Source organism: Rhinatrema bivittatum, chromosome 4 (assembly GCF_901001135.1).
Source record: "Rhinatrema bivittatum chromosome 4, aRhiBiv1.1, whole genome shotgun sequence".
Taxonomy (NCBI): Eukaryota; Metazoa; Chordata; class Amphibia; order Gymnophiona; family Rhinatrematidae; genus Rhinatrema; species Rhinatrema bivittatum.
The window spans coordinates 149,146,339-149,169,540 of record NC_042618.1 but is presented as its reverse complement, the minus strand read 5'-3'; the positions used below and the strand labels follow the sequence as shown (position 1 = coordinate 149,169,540).

The following is a 23,202-nucleotide window of genomic DNA, read 5'->3' as shown; positions in this document are numbered from 1 at the left end:
CCCTTCTCCTCTACCACCAGTCCCCAACTCCATGCTTTTCACCTGGCTGCACCACATGCCTTGAATAGTCTTCCTGAACTGGTGCATCTTGTTCCCTATCTTGCCTTGTTAAAATCCCATCTAAAGACCCACATTTTTTAAACCACTTTTAAATCTTATACCTTAATTGTCTGTTAACTAACTTTCTTTTCTTTTTAACTATTGTCTTGCTTTATGAAATACCCCAAGTCTCTTGTCCTGTATGTTTGCCTTATTAGATTATAAGTTCTATTGAACAGGGACTATCTTTTTGTATGTTTGTACAATGCTGTGTAGGTTGTATAATGCTATAGAAATAATAAGCAATAGTAATAGTAGTAAAACCTCCTTAACTCTGTGTACAATACCATTCACAATAAAAAACCTTCAGACAAAAAAACAATATAATATCCAGCAGGACCCTTGCTCCTATATATTCTTCATCAGCAATAGAAATGGTGAAGGAGAGAAACAGAAGAAAGGGAAGAGGTAATTAACAGTTGGTTATATTGGATGAGGAGTAGCGAGGTATAAGGCAGTATTAGCCTGACCAATGGCCAATACTATTTTGAATTTCGCACAGCTGAAGCAGGAGAAATACACTCTCCGCTCTCCCATTATCCTTTTCAGGAAAATCTGTTAAATATAAGAGACTGGTCATGGGATAGAGGGGCTACTAGACCCCAGGAATGGTGATTGTGTAGGGTGTAAAAGCCACTAGACCCAAGAAATTGTGTAGGGTGTAAAAGCCACTAGACCCAAGAAATTTTCTTACTCGATATTCCTCTCTCATAGAGAGAGGAATATCGAGTAAGAAAAGGGAAGTGATTATCCCCTTGTACATGTCCTTGGTGAGGCCTCACCTGGAGTACTGTGTTCAGTTCTGGAGACCGTATCTACAAAGAGACAAGGACAAGATGGAAGCGGTACAGAGAAGGGCGACCAGGAAGGTGGAGGGTCTTCATAGGATGACATACGAGGAGAGATTGAAGAATCTAAATATGTACTCCCTGGAGGAAAGGAGGAGCAGGGGTGATATGATTCAGACTTTCAGATACTTGAAAAACTTTAATGATCCAAAGACAACGACAAACCTTTTCTGTCAGAAAAAAATCAGCAGAACCAGAGGTCACGAGCTGAGGCTCCAGGGAGGAAGACTAAGAACCAATGTCAGGAAGTATTTCTTCACGGAAAGGGTGGTGGATGCCTGGAATGCCCTTCCGGAGGAAGTGGTGAAGTCTAAAACTGTGAACGACTTCAAAGGGGCGTGGGATAAACACTGTGGATCCATCAAGTCTAGAGGGCGTGAATAAAATGGAGGCAGCAAAACACTGCACGGAGCCGCAGTAGCCACAGCGGCATTCAAACACTGCACGGAGCGGCAGTAGCCACAGAGGCATTCACGGAGCGGGATGCCAGTGGCCAGTAGTTGGTGTTCCACCTTCACGGAGTGGAAGGATGGAGGGCTGCTATCTCCAAAAAAATAAAATAAATAAAAAATAAAAAAACAAACAAAAAATAAAAACAGGGGTGGGTAAGAGTATGGGGCAAGGGGGTGGCCTGCTTGTTACAGCAGTTGCTACCCCTAATTGAGCTGGATGTCACTTGGATGCAGATACGGAGCTGCTCTCTAAATTGGTGGTAGGGTGGAGGGGAATTAGGGCTGGAGGGTACTGGAAGCCAATAGTAACAGGTGGGAGAGAGAAAAAGGGAAAAAAATGGATAAAGTGCGTAGCTTGCTGGGCAGACTTGATGGGCCGTTTGGTCTTCTTCTGCCGTCATTTCTATGTTTCTATGTAAATTGCGATTGTGGGGGCAGCGGGGACACTAGCCGACTCTGACGTTGTGGAGAAGTGAGATACCTGACTGGTGGGGGGTCTGCGGCACTGATTGAAGACATTTCAAGATGCCAAACTTGAGTGTATTTTTCACATCAGTGTATTTTTCATATCAGGGTCGTTGGGGATGCAGGGTTTAAACACCCAGTCATTATGGCGGGAGAATAATTACAAACTCTTAGGCCTGTCTTTTGTGCACCATTGTGAGGTGGCTATGCCTAACCACCTAGCAGTGAAAATCAGTGCTCAGTATTTTTATTTATTTGTATGTTTTTTTACACCGAAGTATTGGTGTTGGCCTTCACTCCGGTTTACAATTATAATAACGATTTACATTAAAACATCAGGGTAACAAATATAACAGCGATTAGGCATTAGAACCACTTTCTGCCTTTCTTCCCCCAATGCTAGGAATGCCTCTGGCCTGCCCAGTTTTTAAGCTGCTAAATTTAACTGTCAAGTGAAACCAGGAAGCTATATATAGTCATTCAGCCCTAGTCATACTTCAAAGGAATTAATATAGCTTCCTAGCTCTCAAAGTTAGTCAGGCAGACTCCTTGAAAACTGAACCCATAGAGCTGCAGCACTTTGTTTTTTAGAACTGTGTTTAAATAAAATTAAAAGTCAACCAACAAAAACAGGTAATATTATTTTATGGATTAACAATATACTTGTGACTAACTTTGGAGAATTATACTCCCTTCATTAGGTCGAAGCAGTGTGATAAAGGGAGCATAGCTCTCGAAAGTGAATCTCAAATGTATTTAGTCCAGTCAAAAGGTATCACTTACAATTTATTTGTTGACCTTTATTTCTATATTTCCAAGTGGACTAATATGGTAGCCAAACTACTTAATTTAAGACAGAGCTGTGTTTGACATTCATATATGTGTTCACCTCATACATTACTGTTATTGTACTCATTAGATCTACATACATATATGCACTGTCTATATACTATTGTTATTGTACTTGTTATAATCCTGCTTCTCCCACTAACACTCCTTGTGACCTTGGGCAAGACACTTTATCTTCCATTGCCTCGGGTACCCACTTAGATTTTAAGCACTTTAGGGAAGGGAATTATTGCACTTGAATACTTATTGCCATTGTACAGCGCTGCATATGTCCAGTAGTACTATAAAAATGATAAGAAGTATTATATTAGTAGTGAATCGTGGGAGCTGAGACTCTTAAAAACCATCTTCCTTTGTGGACTTTTTTTTTTTTTATTAAATGAGGAATCAGAAAATTGTCAGAATATCAAAGAGACCTAAAATAGAAGCTCAGAAGTAATTTTATAACTGTGCATGCTAGGTGAAAGTCTGGGTGTACTTTTTACATGCAGATTGTACCCTGTATTTTCAAACCAAACTTACACATACAGGTTCACTTTGAAAATGCTTGGTAAAACTGTCCTGGTACACAGACAGAAAAACTCGCAGAGTGAGACCTTCTCTTAGGAAGGCATAACTTATGTGGATTCAATTACACACATAGACCCTGATTTTCAAAAGTATTTACATGCTTAAAAATAGTTTTTATATGTGTAAATGCACTTTATCCGTGTAAGTAAGCTTTTAAAAATTGCTACAATATATGCCATTAAATTGTCCATAGGTTATACATGTGTAAATGCACTTTACACACGTAAATGGCTTTTGAAAATTGCTCCAATATGTTACATTTACACGTGTAACGACTTTGAAAAGTCACCTGATATGAGATAATTTTAAAAAGAGTTACACGTGTAAATGTAACTACTATTGTAGTAATTTTCAAAAGCCATTTACCTGCATAAAGTGCACTTATGTGGGTAAATCCTTTGCCTAAATCAATGGCATATATTGTAGCAATTTTCAAAAGCCCACTTACACAAGTAAAGTCTATTTACACGCGTAAATCCCATTTTTAAGCATATAAATGATTCTGAAAATCTTGCCCAAATTTTTAAAATAAAAATATATGTATCTAAGTCCTAATTCTGGTACAAACTCTGTTCCCCTCCCCTACAAGAATGCCTCTCCCCAGTTCACATAAAAGTATGTGTGAAACCAGGTTGTGTGTGTGCTTTTATGTGCACTAAGCCCTGAGCTATTTTATAACAACCATTTTCTCACATAAAACTGTATTTTATGGTGGAAATGGCTTTGAAAAACAGACCCTCTATGGATAGATTTAGCAAATGCAAAAATTACTCTAGGTTTGCCTGGTAATTTTCCCTTGAAAATCTGGAGCCTGTTGTGCATAAGAGCAAACCATTGATGAATCTGCCCCAAGGTTTTTTATTTTTCTACTTTGTAGCCAGTGAAACCTTTTTTAGCTTGTCCTGAAATATATGATGGTCTTTTATTTCATCACGTGTGCTAATATGCATCCATTCCCCTCACTAGACAGGCTTTCACTGACTGTTCAAAGGCACAAAACCTTTTCTAATAAAGGAAGAGGAACTAGAGCAAGCCCCTTAATTGCATTGCTGTAATATCTGTCAAAGATCTTGGAATGGCAGAGATTTGGAACACATAAACTTTTCTTGTGCTAAGTGAATAGTAGATGCCTAGAATTTCTAACCGGTAGAGATGACACCAACCAAAATGGTGAACATTCAAGCATGCTTCAGACTCATGTAAATGGTAGTGTCAAGGACAAGGGAAAGAAATGATTAGAGATCAGGTAGGGGGGTCTGCTGAATGCTGTGGAAAGGGGTCACTGGGAAGAATGGGTGGGCCAAGTGGTTCTTATCTATCAACAGTTAATATATTTGTGTGTGTGTGTGTGTGTGTATATGTGTGTGTGTGTGGATGTGTGTGTGGATGCGTGTGGGTGTGGGTGTGAGTGAGCGTATGCATATAATGTATATTCGAGCAGATACCTGGTGAAATTCCCCAGAAGCCCTTGTTCACTCCCTTCCTCCGCAGTCCTACCCCAGCACACGTTACCCCTAGAACTCCCCGTGACCCCTCCCCAGCTCAGGCCCAGAACTCTTTCCCCCCTCCTCAAACTGACACTAATACATTCCTACCCCAATCCCCAGCCCAAGCCCAGAACTCTCTTCTCCCCTCTCTAACCTGAACTCGGCACACTCCAAATCTCATCCCTGCCCAACCTCAGCATTCTCTTTAACTCCATCCCAACATACTCTATCTCCCCTCCCATCATCTCCATCTTGGATATTTGCCGCTTCCCCCCACCCCCCTACTCTCAGCCTGAACCCAGCACTTTCATCCCCCACCCCCAGCTGCAACCTGATCAAATCAGAGCAATTTTGCTAGTTTCCCTCTCCTACCCATCTATCTGCTTTTGTTTTCCAGGCTGCTTGTCTGTGTGGCTACATCTGGTCCTGCGACTCTCTGGTTTCTTGTTGCCTTACCGATAGCCCTGTGTCTGCTATCCATGTAGGCTTCTCAGCAGCAAATACGGTGTCGATGTGCACAGCCCACCAATCCCCATGTCCGCTGCTCTTACAGTGGAGCATACGCATGTAACTTGCAATTTAAATGTGTATGTGCTTAATTTCAGAACTTATGTGCATACACACATAAATAGAATTTATACACCTATGCACATAAGTCAGAACTTATTCATGTATACTCTGAGCTATGTGCCTAGCTTAGCAAGTATGCATGTAAGTTCTGAGCTAGGCGTGTAGGCACCTCAGTGGACAGTAGTTTGCACATTCATACCCCACCAATTGCTGAAAGACAGACACCATCTTATGTATATATTCTTACAATTTAAAGTCAGAATTTCATTTCTTTTACAAGAAAAATTTCAGCCCATAATGCCAGGAATATCTCTTTAGAGAGAAGACAAAACCCTTAGGGTACAGATGATGGCAAAGACCCTTCCTGGAATTCTTAGATATGCTAATGGCTTTTCACTCAAGTCATCCACACAGACCCAATCAGGCCAAATTACCCCGGCAGTTTGCATTCATCAGACAGAGACAAAACTAGGCTGTTAAAACAGATGGAAGTGTAATTTTAGAACAAAATACTGGATTGTATTGAAAAGCTGCAGATCCCATGTCCGTGGGACAGGGATAGCCCCAAGATCAGAGAACAGCATGATAACATCTCACAGTATTTCAGCAGTTTGCTTTTCTCTCTCCCCCTCCCTGAAGGAGGAACAAAGTGTATAATAACAAAACAGTAATAATAGAGGACAGTATGATTAATTCAGTGGCTTTTGCATAAGCATCTGGGTAAGAAATTTGGAATACATATATTTTTAACTATATGAATAAATGCATGCCTTTTCTGGAAGTGGGGATGGAAATTCTTGCTTAAATTATGAGGTTTAAAATTCTTCAAAAGAGAGATATATAGGAAAACTGAATGGTTCAGTACACTGACATAGGGATACAAAGCTATAGTCACCTCAAGGCCCTTCTATTTAACTCCAGTCTTGGTTGGTAGTGACTGATGATCATTACCATCTGAGGGTTATTTCGTGATCTGATACGAGTTCTTAGCAGACAGATGTCTCCATGACAGCATCTGTTATCACAGCTAGCTTAACATACTTCCAGCAATGGGCCTCCACGCCCAGAAGGGCACCTGGTGTGTCATGTTTCCGGCTACAGCATTGAGTTCTGCTACCTATGGTTGTTCTGGTATAGTCTTTGGCACCAACTCCTTGGTTGTTTCCTGCTTTGCTTGAGACTCTCCTCACTTCCTGCTTTATAAGCCCAGCACCCTGGACGTCCTGTAGCACTCCCTGATGATGTCATCACTCTTCCTGTATATAAGCTTCTCATTTAGTTGGGTGATGCCTGAGAAATAGGTTCTGTTTACATGTCTCTTGAGTCTTTGAGGCATGGAGGCATGGAGGCATGGAGGTCTTTGAGGCATGAGTCCTGGCCCAGTCTATTCCTGATCTCGCCTTGCCTGCTGCCTGGCTCTACCCTTGCCTGCTTTTTGGGCTTTGCCTTTCTCTGGCATGGATTGTATTTCATCACCTGTCAGCTGACCAATGCAGATCTGCTCACAGGCTGCACATCTGCCATCCAGCACAGGCCCATAGGAGTCACATGTTCACCTCCGACCAATCTAGAAGGACTGTCGGAGAAACTGGAGGGCTGCCTCCCTTAGAGTTTTCTTAGGCCATGAAACCTGCTGATGCACCACTCCCAGACTTCCTGTGGAACCTCCCTCAAGCTGTCCAACAGCCACAAAGTAACCAAGTTCTGGTCATGCAGACATTACAAGATCTTGCTTCCCATAGGCGTTGGAAAGGGGGTGCACAGGAACCATGACCCTTCCCCAAATTTTGATGGCAAATGGGAGAGCACATTATGTCCTTTCCACTGTTGCCCCCAGTGCTGCCGTGATCCCCTCACTTACCTTCATAGCTCCTGGAGGATCGCAGCGTTGCAGTTGCTCGGTCTGCTTCCTCCTTCTCAGCTGCCAGTGCTTGAATGATGTCATTAGGCACTAAGAGCTGAGGAGAAGGAAGCAGCCCATATGACAAGGCCACAATCCTCCATGAGCAGGTCCAGCTGGGCCACCGCAGAACCCATCCTGCAGCAGCTGAAGTAGTAGTCCAGCCATCACTGCAGCTGAAAATGAGACCAGAGTGCCTTCCTGTCTGCATGCATGTTTGTGTGAGAGAGTGCCTGTCTGTATGTGTGTGTGTTTGTGCCTGCCTATGTGTGTATATGTGTGAGTGCCTTCCTGCCTGGTCTGTGTGTGTGTCTATCTGCGTGAATGTGTGTGTGTGTGAGAGTGCCTTCCTGCCTGCATGTGTGTGAAAGAGTGCCTGCGTAGGTGTATGTGTGAGTGGGTCTTACCACCTGCCTGTGTGAGTGAGGCAATTTCCGTTTGTGTGTGTGAGACTGTCAATGTATGTATTTACATGTGTGTGTCTGTGTGTGTGTGTGAGTGCCAGCATGTGTACATGTGGGTGTGTGAGAGAGACTGGGCCTGCCTACATGTGTGTGTTTGTGTCTTCCTGCCTGCATATGTGTGTGTGTGCACCTGCCTGCATGTGTATATATGTGTGTGTGTGTGAAAGAAAATGCCTTCCTGCCTGCCTGAGAGTGTGTATGTATATATGAGAGGGAGTGCCTTCCTGTGTGTGTGTATGTTTGTGTGTGTGTGAGACAGTGCTTGCCTGCGTATGTGTAAGAGAGTGCCTTTTTCCCTGCCCATATGTGTGTGAGTGCCTGCATTCTTAGGATGATTGGCCATTAAATGATCCCAGGTATAGAGAGTGGGAGATTTTTCAAGTCTTTACTAGTTTTAATTTTGGGGTGTTATTTGATGTGCCTGCATTGGTGTATATGTGAGTACCTGCCTGTGTGTGTATGAGAGAGTGTCTTTCTGCCTGCTTGTGCATATGTATGAGAGAATGCCTGCCTGCCTCTGAGTGGGTGAGTGCCTGCCTGTGTGTATGTGTGTGAGAGAAACAGTGCCTTCCTGCCTCTGTGTGTGTGTGTGTGTGTGTGTGTGAGAGTGCCAGCCTTCCTGCATGTGTGCGTGTGTGAGTGCCTGCCTGCCTGTCTGCATGTGTGTGTGCTCCTGCCTCCATGTGTGTATGTGTATATATGTAAGAGAGTACCTTCCTGCCTGCCTGTGTATTTGTGTGAGAGAGTGCCTGCCTCTATGTGCATGTGTGTGTGTGTGTGTGTGTGTGTGTGTGAGAGAGAAAGAGAGAGAGAGAGAGAGATGGTGTGGGCAATATTTTAGAGAATGAGCTTGTGTGAGTGTGAGAGAAAGGATAAAGTTTATGTGGCCACACTCCCCCTCTTCTACAACATTCTCAGGATGATTGGCCATTAAATGATCCCAGGTATAGAGAGTGGGAGATTTTTCAATCTTTACTAGTTTTAATTTTGGGGTGTTATTTGATGTGTCTGCTGTTTTGAAGTATTTTATTGGTTTCTGGGAAAATATTAAAACAGTTATATGAGATTTTACTTATTGGATGATCTATTGTTGGCTGTTCTGAAATATTTATTCCTTTTCTTAATATGGTTTTACTGTTATGAATGGGCAGAACTTGTGGCAAAGTTGGGGGTGGAACTAGGGCGGAACTTTGTTGGCCACCCCACCCCCAATCAAAAATGCGTTCCTCTGCCCATGGTCTCCACCAACTGCAATCCTCGCTATCTACTACCACTCTATCTGCAGTTACACTGCCTAAGGCCACAGGCCACTGCCCCTGCTCTGCCTCAGGTCACACCTACCTTACGCTTATCCATGCAGCAGTAACCCCCAGGCCTGCCTAATCCACTTTGAGCTCCAGCCAGCTGAATTTGTTTCCGAGAGAACGAAGGTTGGATCTGTGATTTCCTTGCTGTCTGGGCAGACCCTGGCGTGGGCATCTACATGCTACAAGGCTTCTTAGCTACCTTTCAGAGAGTCTTTGATGAACCTGCTTGGGTCTCTCCCACTGCCGCAGAACTACTCCATCTATGGCAAGATTCCCAAACCATCGGGCAGTGTGCCATGCAGCTTTGGATGCTGGCAGCTGAACTTGCATGGAATGAGGAGGCACAGATGGCAGTATTTTGGCATGGCCTGGCAGAACTAATAAAGATGAATTGGCTGCTCATGACCTTCCTGCCAGTTTAAATGATCTCACATCTCTATGCTCCCAGATTGACTTCCACTTCCAGGAACGTTTCTGTGAATGTGGGACTTTCAGATGCCAACCTCGTCTGGTTCCTAATTTTCAAAGGCCAATACTGGCTTTTGGCCAGTCTCCTTTTGTTGTGCTTGCCGGCTGCGGGACTGTTCATCGGATTCTGCTGCCTGCCTCGACCCTTGGACAGTTCACCGGACTCTGCTGTTTGCCCCTGCGACGCAAGGTCTAAAAGTGGGCACATGACTCAAAACTGGCCTGGCACCATGGATCTCACAAAAATTTAGATGTCATCTTTCATAACCTATTGGTGGCCCATCATAATCAAGGATGTCCGGAACCATGTGGTTTCTTGTAGCAAATATGCTCGAAACAAAACAACTTATAAGCAACTAGTGGGTCTACTCCATCTACTTCCTACATTCCAGAAACCCTGGATCCACCTCTCAATGGACTTCATCACAGGTCTATCATTTTCCTTGGAACACACCATAATATAGGTGGTCATCGACCATTTTTAAAAAATGGCTCACTTTATTCCACTAGAAGCCTTGCCAACTGCTCTCACTCTGTCCTGGTGTTTCTTTCAACACATTTTTCACTTTCATTCCTTTCAGCTCATATCTCAGCCAGACATGATGATTGGATCCAAATGCTCCACTGGGCAGAGTTTTCCTATAATGACTATGTCGGTGAGTCTGCAGGTGTGTCCCCCTTCTATATAATGTATGGACAACATCTCAGACTACTTCTATTCATTTCACTTACTACAGGATCTCCAGCCACCAAGAGTTTATCTGTCAATTTCCAGGAAATCTGGGATGAGACTCAATATCTTCTTTCAAAGGTAGCCAACTGCTATAAGAAATATGCAAATAAACCCCACAGATCTGCTCCACAGCTGGCCCCTGGGGATAAAAAATGGATGAGCCCCAAGAACCTACATCTCTGAGTATCCTCCATTAAGTTTGCTCCCAGGTTTATTGGACCATACCAGATAATAAGTCAAATAAATCCGGTCACATGCACACTTAAATCCCTCCATCTCTACAGATTTCCAACTTTTTCCATGTCTCATTACTCAAAACTATATGCTGGAAAATGTATGACCCCCACACCCGTCTCATTGGAGTCCGATGCCGAATTTAAAGTCCAAGTTTGTAAAGTGTAGACGCTACCATTTAGTGGATTGGAAAGTTTTGGGGCCCAAGGAGCGATCTTGGGAACCTGCAATCTTGTGAATGCCCCCCACCACCATCGAATCCAGAAATTCCATCATCTCTTCCCCCATAAGCCCATCAAGAAGGGTCCTGGAAGGACTTAAGGGAGGGGGTACTGTAACAGGCCTCCGCTCTCAGAAGGCCACTCGGTATGTCACGTTTCCTGCTCCAGCATTGAGTTCTGCTACCTGTGGGAGTTCTGACATAGTCTCTGACACTGGCTCTTTGGTTGCTTCCTGCTTTGCTCAAGACTCTCACTTCCTGTGGCATGCTCTGATTATGTCATCGCTGTTCCTGTATATAAGCTTAATCATTCATCCAGGTGATGCCTAAATAACAAGCTCTGTTTCTGCTTGTTTTAGTCTTTGAGCCTTGGATTCTTCCCCTCGGTGCTGACCCAGTCTGTTCCTGATCTTGCCTTGCCTGCCACCTGCCTCAACCCCTGCCTTCTTTTTGGATTTCATCTATCTCTGGCCTGGATTGTGGATCATCACCTGTTGGCTGACAGATGCAGGTTTGCTCGCAGGTTGCAAATTCTCCTTCTGGCACTGGCCCAAAGGGTTCATATGTCCACCTCCAACTAGTGTGAAAGGGTTCACGGAGTGGCTGGAGGGCTGCCTTCCTTACACTAGCACAGAACTGGTACTCCACTTCTCAGTCTCGGAAGGGTAATGAAATATAATTAAAACTGGCAGACCCACACGCTTTATGTCTGGAATTGATTCTCCTAGTGTTGGGCTGAGGGAAGGACCTTGCAGGTGATAAGATTTTTAACATTGTGATGGTGCACGACCAAATGACGGTAGAGAAAAGATTTTAAATAAATAAATAAATAAACATTGTAGATTGCTTATTGTTCTTGGGCTCAAAAAGAGGCCATGGAGAATTGCTAATAAGGAATAATGTCAAATAACAAAATGTGTTTTCACAGAAACATAACATATAATGCACATCTAGTCTCTCCAACTTCATTCATTTACAATGCATTAGACCATAATTGATCTCTGGCTTTCCTTCCATTACTTTTCAATTAAAGATCCTCTATACTTATTCCAGGCTTTTCTGAATTCTTTTATATATATATATATTTATTTATTTAATTCTTTTCTATACCGGTATTAGTGGTTACATCATACCAGCTTACATCCGAACTGAAGGTAGAAAGTACATCAAACAGGGACAGGGGGTGGGACTACAAGGAACAGGAGAGAAGGGTAGCTGGGAACTGGCAAACAAGAAGTCAGCATAAAGAAATAACATGTTAAACAATGTAACATAACTTAACAAATAAATTCAAGTAACGTTATCCTCTATCACTTCCATTATGATGCTGTTCCCTGCATCCAGCACCTTTTTTGTGAAGACGTGTGTCCTAATGTAACTCCTGTATAACCTTTTTGAGCTTCATATCATAACCTCTTGTTCTAGATTTTTATTTCCTCTGAAAAATGTTTGGTTATGTGCAACTTTGTAAACTACTTTGAGCTTAAAGAAAGGTGGTAAATTCATAAGAATATAAGAAATTGCCATGCTGGGTCAGACCAAGGGTCCATCAAGCCCAGCAACTTTTTTCCAATAAAGGCCAAACCAGGCCACAAGAACCTGGCAAGTGCCCAAACACCAAGAACATCCCATGCTACTGATGCAATTAATAGCAGTGGCTATTCCCCTATGTAAACTTGATTAATAGCAGTTAATGGACTTTTCCTCCAAAAACTTATCCAAACCTTTTTTTAACCCAGCTACAATTATTGCACTAACCACATCCTCTGGCAACAAATTCCAGAGCTTAATTGTGCATTGAGTGAAAAAGAATTTTCTCCGATTAGTCTTAAATGTGCTACTTGCTAACTTCATGGAATGCCCCCTAGTCCTTCTATTATCCAAAAGTGTAAATAACCGATTCACATCTACTCGTTCAATTCCTCTCATAATCTTAAAGACCTCTATCATATTCCCCTCAGCTATCTCTTCTCCAAGCTGAACAGCCCTAACCTCTTCAGCCTTTCCTCATAAGGAAGCTGTTCCATCCCCCTTATCATTTGGGTTGCCTTCTCTGTACCTTCTCCATCACAACTATATCTTTTCTGAGATGCGGTGACCAGAATTGTACACAGTATTCAAGGTGCAGTCTCACCATGGAGCGATACAGAGGCATTTCTATTTTATTAACCATTCCCTTCCTAAGAATTCCTAACATTCTGTTTGCTTTTTTGTCTGCTGCAGCACACTGAGCCGACAATTTCCAAGTATTATCCACTATGATACTTAGATCATTTTCCTGGGTGGTAGCTCCTAATATGGAACCTCGTGTAACTACAGCAAGGATTATTTTTCCCTATATGCAACACCTTGCACTTGTCCACATTAAATTTCATCTGCCATTTGGATGCCCAATCTTCCAGTCTTGCAAGGTCCTCCTGTATTGTATCACAATCCACTTGTGATTTAACTACTCTGAATAATTTTGTATCATCCGCAAATTTGATAATCTTACTCATTGTATTCCTTTCCAGATCATATATATATATATATTGAAAAGCACCAGTCCAAGTACAGATCCCTGAGGCACTCCACTGTTTACCCTTTTCCACTGAGAAAATTGACCATATAATCCTGTCTCTGTTTCCTGTCTTTTTTTTTTTTTTAATTCTTTATTTTCATAGTTTTTACAGACAATATAGTCAAACCACATTGACATATTAGAAATTTAGAACTGGTTGAAGAAATAACATCATAATTATACATCTTGATAATTAAAGTACACATTTGTTCAATATGAGACCACAAATGGGGACTGTATTATAGATACTAGCAACTTAGGAAATGACCAGGTTAATAATAAATATCCGCTAATTTCTTATTCCAATGAAACACTCGTGATATTTATGAAGAAATATTTGTAGGGGTTATTCTATTCTGTAAAAAACCTTCCAATTGATCAGGATTAAAGAAAATATATTTTATAGAAGCTAATTTTATCGAACATTTGCAAGGATATTGCAACATAAAGGTAGCACCAAGGGCTAATACCCATTGTTTTTTCATTAAAAAAGCTTTCCGTCTCAATTGAGTTGGCTTAGCAACATCAGGAAAAATAGTTATCTGTTGACCAAGAAACTTTTTCTCTACACTACGGAAAAATAATTTCATGGTCCATATTTTATCAGGTTCTAGAGCGAACACTACTAATAATGTGGCACGACTCTCAACAGTAATTTGAGAGTCTTGTAAAAATTCAGTTAAATTTTCTAATACATTAATGTTGGGGGTAAGTTATTTTGGTTCTCAATATTTCTTACAGGTATATAGAACGCTTTTGTTATTGGGGGAATAGTTTCTTGAGGCACTTTAAGTATTTCCACATAAAATTTCCTTAACATGTCTATAGAAGACATAGTTGGTGATTTAGGGAAATTTAATATTCTCAAGTTTAACCTTCTAGAATAATTCTCTAGACTTTCCAATCTACGAGAATTAAATTCTTGACCTTTTATCAGAGCCACATCTGTTTTACCCAAAGTATCACATTGCTTCTCAATCTCAATTAAACGTTCAACATTTTTCTTAATAGCAGTATCATGGGTCTGTACCTGAGAATGAATCATGTCAACAGATTTATTTACTTTCTCAATTTTTACCCCTAATGAGGATTCTAGACCTTTTATTGCAGTCCACAGTGTTTCCAGGGTGATTATCGATGGTTTCTCAGGCAAAGCAACGTTTGCCTGGACATCTAGTTTCGCAGTGTCCTCCTCTCTTGGAGGGTCTGATGCCGCTCCCATTAGGTGCAATAGACCCTCCTGCGACTCTGCCAAACGCAAAAAGTCCTGATTTGGTAGCGAGCGGAGATCAGGAGTCAGGGAGATGGAATTCCCGGGGGATGCGGGCATAGATGAATCTAGGCCAATTCCCAACATACCTGACGGAGTGCTGGTACTAATTGGTTGCATGAAACCCTCAATAGTTGGTTGGGAACTTAGGGGGGGTACTGCAGAGTTGGGAGGAAAAACTCTTACAGTTCCTTTCCTCTTTTTCCCCATACGTTCTTGAAGGTTACTCAATGAAATAAAGGAGAGACGAGAGAGTTGCACTTACTTGGACACTTTGATGTTATGTTCCAAGAAGGGTAGATGTTTCAAACCAGGAGTCCGCGTTTTAAGGAGAGACAGTCCAGAAGATAAAACTAAGCCGCGTGCCCCTTTGGCGCGCGCGGCTTCGGCACGCGCCGCGGTGGGGGAGTTTTTAAACCCCTCGATGGTCTCCGGATGATGACGTCACTCGTCGGGACGTCCTCCAATCAGCCCCGTCGGGGACCAGAAAGCAACTCGGGTCTCCCGGTAAGGCCTCAGCGGTTCCTCAACACCCCTCTCTCTCCTTTCAGTCCCGCTTGTACACCGCGGTGGGGGAGTTTTTAAACCCCTCGATGGTCTCCGGATGATGACGTCACTCGTCGGGACGTCCTCCAATCAGCCCCGTCGGGGACCAGAAAGCAACTTGGGTCTCCCGGTAAGGCCTCAGCGGTTCCTTAACACCCCTCTCTCTCCTTTCAGTCCCCTTCCTGTCTTTTAACCAGTTGTAATCCACAAAAAGACATCGCCTCCTATCCCATGACTTTTTAGTTTTCTTAGAAGCCTCTCATGAGGGACTTTGTCAAACGTCTTCTGAAAATCCAAATACACTACCTCTACCAGAATACAGGTCAAGAATTAATAATAAAATCATGTCGGCTCCATTGGAGGGTCACTGTATGGAACAAGAACACAATTTTGCTGATTTGATGTGGACACTGATTGACATTGGAGTGAGCACTAATGTTTTTGCAGACACAGCGTCACTTCTGAATTACAGAGAACAACTTTGGATTCATAAGTTGGGGACAGAAGCCCCGATCGGTTTGAATGACCAGGTTGACTGCTTATCATTACTTTGATGTTTCGACTGGTGTGTGAATTTTTAAAGGGAAGGCTGGAGTCATTTGCATCATCAAAAGGTCACATGATGTTGTCCCTTTAAATTGAGGATGCCATAAATGGGAACTTAGGTCCGCCATTTTTGAAGAAGGTCGATGCAGTGCGTTGCAAGCAAAAATAAAAATGAAAATAAATGGAATAACATATTGGTGAGCTGAGAAGAGGTGTGGGTAAGCGGTTTCCCCTGAAGAAGATGTCTCAAAACCTGCCATGTCAGGCTAAAATGCTACTATGGACGATTTTCTCAGCGGCTCAGTTAACAGCGTGGTTTGAAGATCTTGCGACCTAGTTGAGAACTATAAGTACAACTTGACTGAGCTAAGTATTTTTCATTCTTGGATTTAGCTAATTAATGTTGTGAGTTTAATATTCAATGAAAATTATAGCCACCATTGGATTTAGTCAATGATTTTAAAATTATAAACAACATTTGATGCAGCTTAAGATTTTGTGAGCTGTGGAGAACATATAATTGGGAAGTCATCAAGATTAAATGAGAATCATTGCTTTCTATAATACTCAAGCGGTGAACTGTTCCTATTTTTTAGACAAAAAAATCATAATAAATTTAAAAAACATTTTGGAGCGAATAAATTATTTAAAAAACTTAGGTGGTCGGTGGTTTGTTTATGATTAAAAGCAAAAATGAGGGTAACCTGGCTGGTACTCTTTGAGGTTTCTGAAACAACCACTGTCCATCATTTAAAAAAAAAATTTTCGGCATAAGGAGTTTTTTTGAATATGGATTTTTTTTCTTTATAGAGGATTTGTGAATTTTTACTCTGTTTAGAGATATACAATTTAAAGAAGAGAAAAGAAGAAAAGAAAAAAAAAATAAAAGAGGGAGGTGTAGGTTTTTGGTGTTGCAGACTCTTGAGAGAGCAGACCTGTATTATCAGCAGAAGAGCTGTGGACAGAGGCCTGAGAAAGCCTAAGTAGGATGTAGGAATCTAGCCATGGAAACCTTGCTTTCAGATGATCTAGTGAACTCCCAGGAGCAGTGGGGATAGAAGAATACTCAGAGGAATGAAGATTACTTGAGAACTGGACCACTGTCATGGAAGAAGGCTTATGTAACTAAAAGTCTGAACTCTGAGGAAAGGGCCTGGGCAATTGTGAAAATCAGTTTGTTCTTTCCTGTTCCAAAAATCAGAAATATAAGTTCAGAAAACATATAATTTGCATTCATTAAATGACTTAATGTTACTTTCATTACTGATGAAGAAACAACTTTTCAAGCGTGAGTTATATTCAGTGATGTCTCTGGTTTTTCCTACAAAACTCCTAAGTAGCTACCAAAGGCAAAGTGAAAACACATGAGCCCTGAATCAAATTCTGAGTACTTTTGTTTGTTTGTTTATTATTTAGAGTTAATTAGTTGCCATACCAAAAAATACGACATACAATTTCGAGGGGCTAATTTTCAAATGGACTTACACATTTAAAATTGGATTTTTCACATGTAAATGCACTATACACATGTAAATGGGCTTTGGAAAATTGCTATGATATATGCTAATTTTACGCATGTAAATCTTTTTGAAAATTATCCCCAGAATATATGATACAATAAAATAAGCATTTAGCAATCATCAATACAACATTACAAAGTACAGCAAAATAGATAAATTATCACCAGATCACAAACAAGCTAACTCAATTTAAAAAACTTCTGAGGCCATTTAGATGGATAACTGAAAACGTATCCATCTAAATGGCTTAGCCACAATATTTAATGACTTATCCAGCTAAATTCTAGCTGGATAATGAATTTCTAGCATCAATTTAGCTGGATAAATTGGGGGCATTCCTGGGGCGGGTGGTAAGTATTCCGGAGAGGAGCGGAGTTAGCCGATAAATTAACTAGAGTTAGCTGGTTAACTTATCTGGCTAACTCTAGTTGTGGTTAACTTATCCGGCTAACTCAGATATACTTATCTGGCTAACTTTAAAACAGCCAGGTATATTCAGTGTATCTGCCTAACTTACAGGCCGATACAGTAAAGTCCGCGGGAGAGCGGACGAACGCCCGCTCTCCCGGCGCGCGTCCCTAGCGCCTCCTTTTTGACAGGAGCAGCGGCTGTCAGCGGGTTTGACAGCCGAAGCTCAATTTTGCCGGCGTCGGTTCTCGAGCCCGCTGACAGCCACGGGCTCGGAAACCGGACGCCGGCAATATTGAGCGTCTGGTTTTCGGCCCAACAGCCGCAGGCCGAATTAAAATGTATTTATTTTTTTTTTACTTTTTTTACTCTTCGGGACCTTCGACTTAATATCGCTATGATATTAAGTCAGAGGGTGCACAGAAAAACAGTTTTTACTGCTTTTCTGTGCACTTTCCCAGTGCCGGAAGAAATTAGCGCCGACCTTTGGGTCGGCGCTAATTTCTGAAAGTAAAATGTGTGGCTTGGCTGCACATTTTACTTTCTGTATCCCGCGCGCATACCTAATAGGGCCTTCAACATGCATTTGCATGTTGAGGGCGCTATTAGGTGCCGCGGGTTGGACGCGCGTTTTCCTCCCCTTACTGAATAAGGGGTAAGGGAAAACGCGCGTCCAATAGCAGGCTAACAGTGCGCTCCATCGGAGCGCACTGTACTGTATCGGCCTGTTACTAAGCTCCTCAGCAGCTGAATATCGACCCCATCTATAATTTTCCAAAAACATTCTGGTATTGTCCTTGAAGGCAGGCATCATGCTCAACCCTGGGGCTTAATCCCTGTGTAGTACAAGGGGAGGGGGGGGAGGATAGACCTCTAGGACCCAATGTATAGGTAAGAAAACTCTCCACTGGTTGCATGTTGCTGACTGGCTGTAGGTACCAGAATAAACAGATGTGACACTCTGGCTAGATGGTCCAACTCAATCTTTACTTGTAAATCTTCCAGTGTGATTAGCTGGCACCATATACACTTAATTCTGGTTATATTGATGTCCCAAAGTTATTCTTAAATGGCTCTTTATCTGTGAAAGTGTCCCTCAGTATTGGAATCCTACCTTGGCCTCACCCTCCCGGGCATGGAGACCGTAGCCTTTCAGAACCTGCGCATCCTATCTTTTCGGGGTGTCTGCTCGCCACAAATCTGTAGTACTGCATTTGCGCCCTAAGTGGATGCACAGTTTATACAACACAGCATAGTTCTTCTATGAAAGTACGAGCTTAAGTTTCATTATGTACGAATATTTCAAACGCAATAAAAGCACTTATTTTCGCTTCCTAGTTTATAAACATGTGCGTACATTTTAGCTTCGAAAAAAAAAAAACCATGTGCATGTAATAACCCTGATTTATATGTGAAGGCAAGTATTTTATAAAGTATGCGTGATACCATTTTGAAAATATTTACTTGCACGCATACTTGAAATCACCAGTTCACTTTACCAATGCTTCCACCAGTCCTCCCAGTCTGTCTCCAGGTATCTAAACCCTCTAGCACTTCAACTCAAATCACACCAATTCAGCTAGGCCACCCACTCAAAAAGTGCAGATAACAGACAAGTCCGATTTCACTTGCGCTAGTCAATTATCAAGTGTAAAGGTTTACGAATAAGTTTGATAATGTATACATATATATCGCTTATAAAATAGCATCTTCTGTGCGCATTTCTTGACCCTACCCTGAAATGCCACTAGACTGCCCTGTTTTTGTGCTAGCAAAATGTGCATGTGAAAATGAAAATACACACATGCTTTTATTATTTATAAAATAATATATATGCAAATACATGCTACTTATGAGCATATATGCTATTTTTCCACACAGTACCCCTTTGAGAATATACTTAATAGAATAGAATATTTTAGTGTGTGTCATATTGTTGTATGTGTGTGTCACATAGATATATATACACTGTATGTGTATATATATATATATGGTGAGAGAGAGACTGATATAGATATATAGAGAGAGACATGGAGAGAAAGAGAGGGAGAGTGTATATTTATCTTTTGGTGTGTGTATAAGTCTCTGGTTTGCTATCACACAGATCAATTGTATGACACCTTAAATAATGACTCTGGAGCAGGAGGCAGAAGTAGTTCTCAAAGCAATTGAACTACAGTAAGAATCAGGCTTATGTCACAATGAAATCACTACAATATTCACCCTCTCAGCAGGAGCTCCAGTACTATAAGGACTGAATCACACCACTTGTGCTTAGAAAGGGTAGATCATTCAGATTAGGATCAAAGCCAGAGTTTGGAATCTCCCATGTCAACTCTCTGAGCTTTTGCTGTCACCTTTCACTAAAAAAATAAATCTGGATTTTTTTTTATTTTTATTTTGTTTGCAGTTATCCTCTAAGTTGATGTACCCACATCTGCTAACACCCTCTGCTATTATAGGCTTGTAATTGATCATGCAACAATAACAAATTGGTATGAAATGACACACTTGAGTTGCATATGTCCCTCTGAAGTGGAATAGTTTGAGGGGGCCTTGTCGGAGCCCGTGCCCTTTCACATTTGGCTCAGGCCTCCCTAAAAGCAAGATAATGTCCCATCCAGGGCCAGTGGAAGCACTAGGCGGAGTAGGCTATGCCTCGAGTGTCAATGTTCTGGGGGCAGCGTGGGAATAATATCTCCTCCTTCCCTCCCACAGTGGGGCCCAGAAGAGCAAGTGATGTAGTGGGCCCATTCACAGGAAGGTGGAAATACCATCTCCATTAGGAATGGGAGTACAGCAATTGCAGCATCTGCTAACGGCAGTGAGGAGCAGAAGGCCTAGGAGCCAACCTGCAGTGCAATCAGACAAGGAAGAGCAGCTGAGCCTCCCCACGTTCAAGAGAAGGAATGAGGGCCATGCACCGTCAGGAGGAGGAGGAGCAACAGTTGCACGCCCCCTGCCCCCAAACACACACACACACACACACACTCACCTGCAGTGAAGATCAGATGAGACAATGGGGCTGCACATGGGTAGGAGTTGGAGGCAAAGCATTGTCAACCCCCATGGCCCAAATAAAGGAAGAGTTCCATGGCTGTGGAAATTAAAGGAGGAGGCTGCTGCTGCTGCTGCCTTATGTGCTTTTTGGAGGAAAAGGAAGTGAGTAAGTGAAAGAGCATTTGTATGTCATTCAGAGCATTTGTGAGAAAAAGCATGTGTGTGTGTGTGTGTGTCTGTGTGTGTCTGTGTAACTGAGAGCATGTGTGTGTGTGTGTGTGTGTGTGTGTGTGTCTGTGTGTAACTGAGAGCATGTGTGTGTGTGTGTCTGTCTGTGTGTGTGTGTGTGTGTCTGTGTGTGTGTAACTGAGAGCATGTGTGTATGTGTGTGTGTGTAACTGAGAGCATGTGTGTGTGTGTCTGTGTGTCTGTGTGTGTGTAACTGAGAGCATGTGTGTGTGTGTGTGTGTGTGTGTGTATATGTGTGTGTGTGTGTGTAACTGAGAGCATGTGTGGGTGTGTGTGTGTATATGTGTGTGTGTGTAACTGAGAGCATGTGTGTATGTGTGTGTGTGTGTGTGTGTGTGTAACTGAGAGCATGTGTGTGTGTGTGTGTGTGTGTGTATGCAATGTAACCGCTACTTTGCTAGTGCACCAAACAACAACATAAAGTCCAAATTAGCACAAAAATACATCTTAGCTACTTTCACCAGCAATACAACTGCTCTCCTAAACAGGCCAGCTCTACTAGACAAGAGCCCTCCTCCCTTAGGTCCTCCCAGGTACCTGAAGGCAGCTCTTTTTCTCTCTAAGCAGCTTCTAGCTGACTTCTCTGCAAACATGAATGCCTTAGGTCTCTTTCCTCAGAGGAATAGCTTCCTTTCTCAAAACTCCCTCCAAGGACAGAATCCTCGAGAAAGATGAGAAATTTCAAATTCCTCCGCTTCCTGGTAACATCTTCTCTTCAGGTCCCTTAGGGCTTTCCCTGTTGAACCCCAGACCTCTTTCCTTCATGGAAGCACTGGATTGCCCTCCCTTGGGTCTCAGCCCCCTTCTTGTTCCAGATTCTCTTCAGTTGTAAGAAGGTCCCATTCCAGGTACTTTCCCCATAAAAGGAAATACCCCTCTAGTACTTCTCCAAGGGGACATAGCACACTCAGAGTGTGGATGATTGGAGTAGCAGGATAAAAACTAGGAAAACCTAGGCTCAAATACCATTCATGCTCCTTGTGACCTTTGGCAAGTCACTTCACTCTCTGTTGCCTCAAGTATGAACTTAAATTGTAACCCTCTGGACACAGGGCAATATGGTACCTGAATGTAACTTCTCTTGAGCAAGCAATGAAAGGGTATGAGCTAACTAAAAATACAAATGATGGATGGCAGTCTTGCTTCTCCTCCAACTCTACGTTCAGTTCCCTTTTCCCTCTGAATATGTGTCACATGGGCACAGCAATTTAATCAAACCTATGGCACCTCCTACTGGGGAGTGCCAAACCTTAAACCTACCTACACTGACCTCTCTAAAAATAGCAGGTTCTGTTGAGACCACTAACTCTGCATTACTGGCTTAGCAGATTTGTTGACTGTGGCTATAACAGTTAAGGATAACTCCTCTATTATTGGGCAAATGTGGGGATCCTCTTACACTATTCTGCAAGGTCTCTTTGAGTGGAACAAACCATCCCTCCATGTCCCATTTGTATTAATTCAGATTGCCTCCCAAAAATATAAATAGAATATAAGATAAAAATTGGGATGCTCCCAATAAAAATTATATGGTTTTGCCCATTGGTGTCTTCCATTGTTCTCCCCTGTTTTTGTTTAGAGGCAGCCTGTAATTAGGGATTCCCACTTGTGGGGACCGATATCCTGCTTGTCCTTCGAGAAAACAAAGAAAACAAGAATGGGTTAATGTAAATCACTTGTTTACTCTTTCAGATAATACAAGGACTAAGGGGCATTGCATGAGGTTAGCAAGTAGCACATTTAAAACAAATTGAAGAAAATTATTTTTCACTCAATGAATAATTATTCTCTGGAATTCATTGCCAGAGGATGTGGTTAAGGCATTTAGCTTATCTATGTTTAAAAAATGTTTGGACAAGTTCAGGACCAGTGCTAGTTTTTTTGCTGCCCTGTGTGAACAATTATTATGCTACCCCCCCCCCCCCCCCCCCCCCCCCACCACCACCACCACACCACCACACCACCACACCATTCATTCTCTGTCTTGGGCCTGTCAAAAAAAGCCCAGCTCTTTCCAACAAACTAAACTTTAAAAACTGTCACCTCTACCCTCCGGGTCTTCACCCCATCCTCTGGAACCCATTGCTGGTGCAAGAGTATTAGATGCCCTAGGCAAATCTTATACCCTTGCACCCCCGCCTACTGCTCTTTCCACATACACAGTTAAAAATTATGCATTAATAATAATTTTACATAAAAAAATAACATATGTATTTGCATGCTCTTTTTTAGTGCCAACCAGAAAAATTCAACAAAAAAAGATACTTGGAACCCATATAGCATTAGGGCCTCTGTAATACATGTTAGGTGTGGGCTTGACCCTCCGAAAGCCACGAGTAAATTATAATTATAATATAATAAACCTCCCATACCAAAAGAGCACTAACTGCCAGCACTTAAAAAGTTACCACCTCTCAAATATATCTCTAAATAGGAA

At 42.1% G+C, this 23,202-nt stretch overlaps 2 long non-coding RNA genes across 3 annotated transcripts in view; one reads left to right on the top strand and one right to left on the bottom strand.

Annotated features, from left to right (window-relative positions):
- The window catches only part of LOC115090191, a 108,327-nt gene that overhangs the window by 53,240 nt on the left and 31,885 nt on the right, over positions 1-23,202 (top strand). The window contains exon 4 of one of the 2 annotated variants that reach the window (XR_003856331.1): positions 11,026-11,179. The exons of the other annotated variant lie outside the window; for it this stretch is intronic. This is a non-coding gene — a long non-coding RNA (uncharacterized LOC115090191). Of the gene's footprint in view, positions 1-11,025; positions 11,180-23,202 lie in introns of those variants that run through there. 2 annotated transcript variants of the gene reach the window in all.
- LOC115090192 overlaps positions 1-23,202 on the bottom strand; it is a 90,392-nt gene that overhangs the window by 50,224 nt on the left and 16,966 nt on the right. The gene's annotated exons all lie outside the window — the stretch shown is intronic.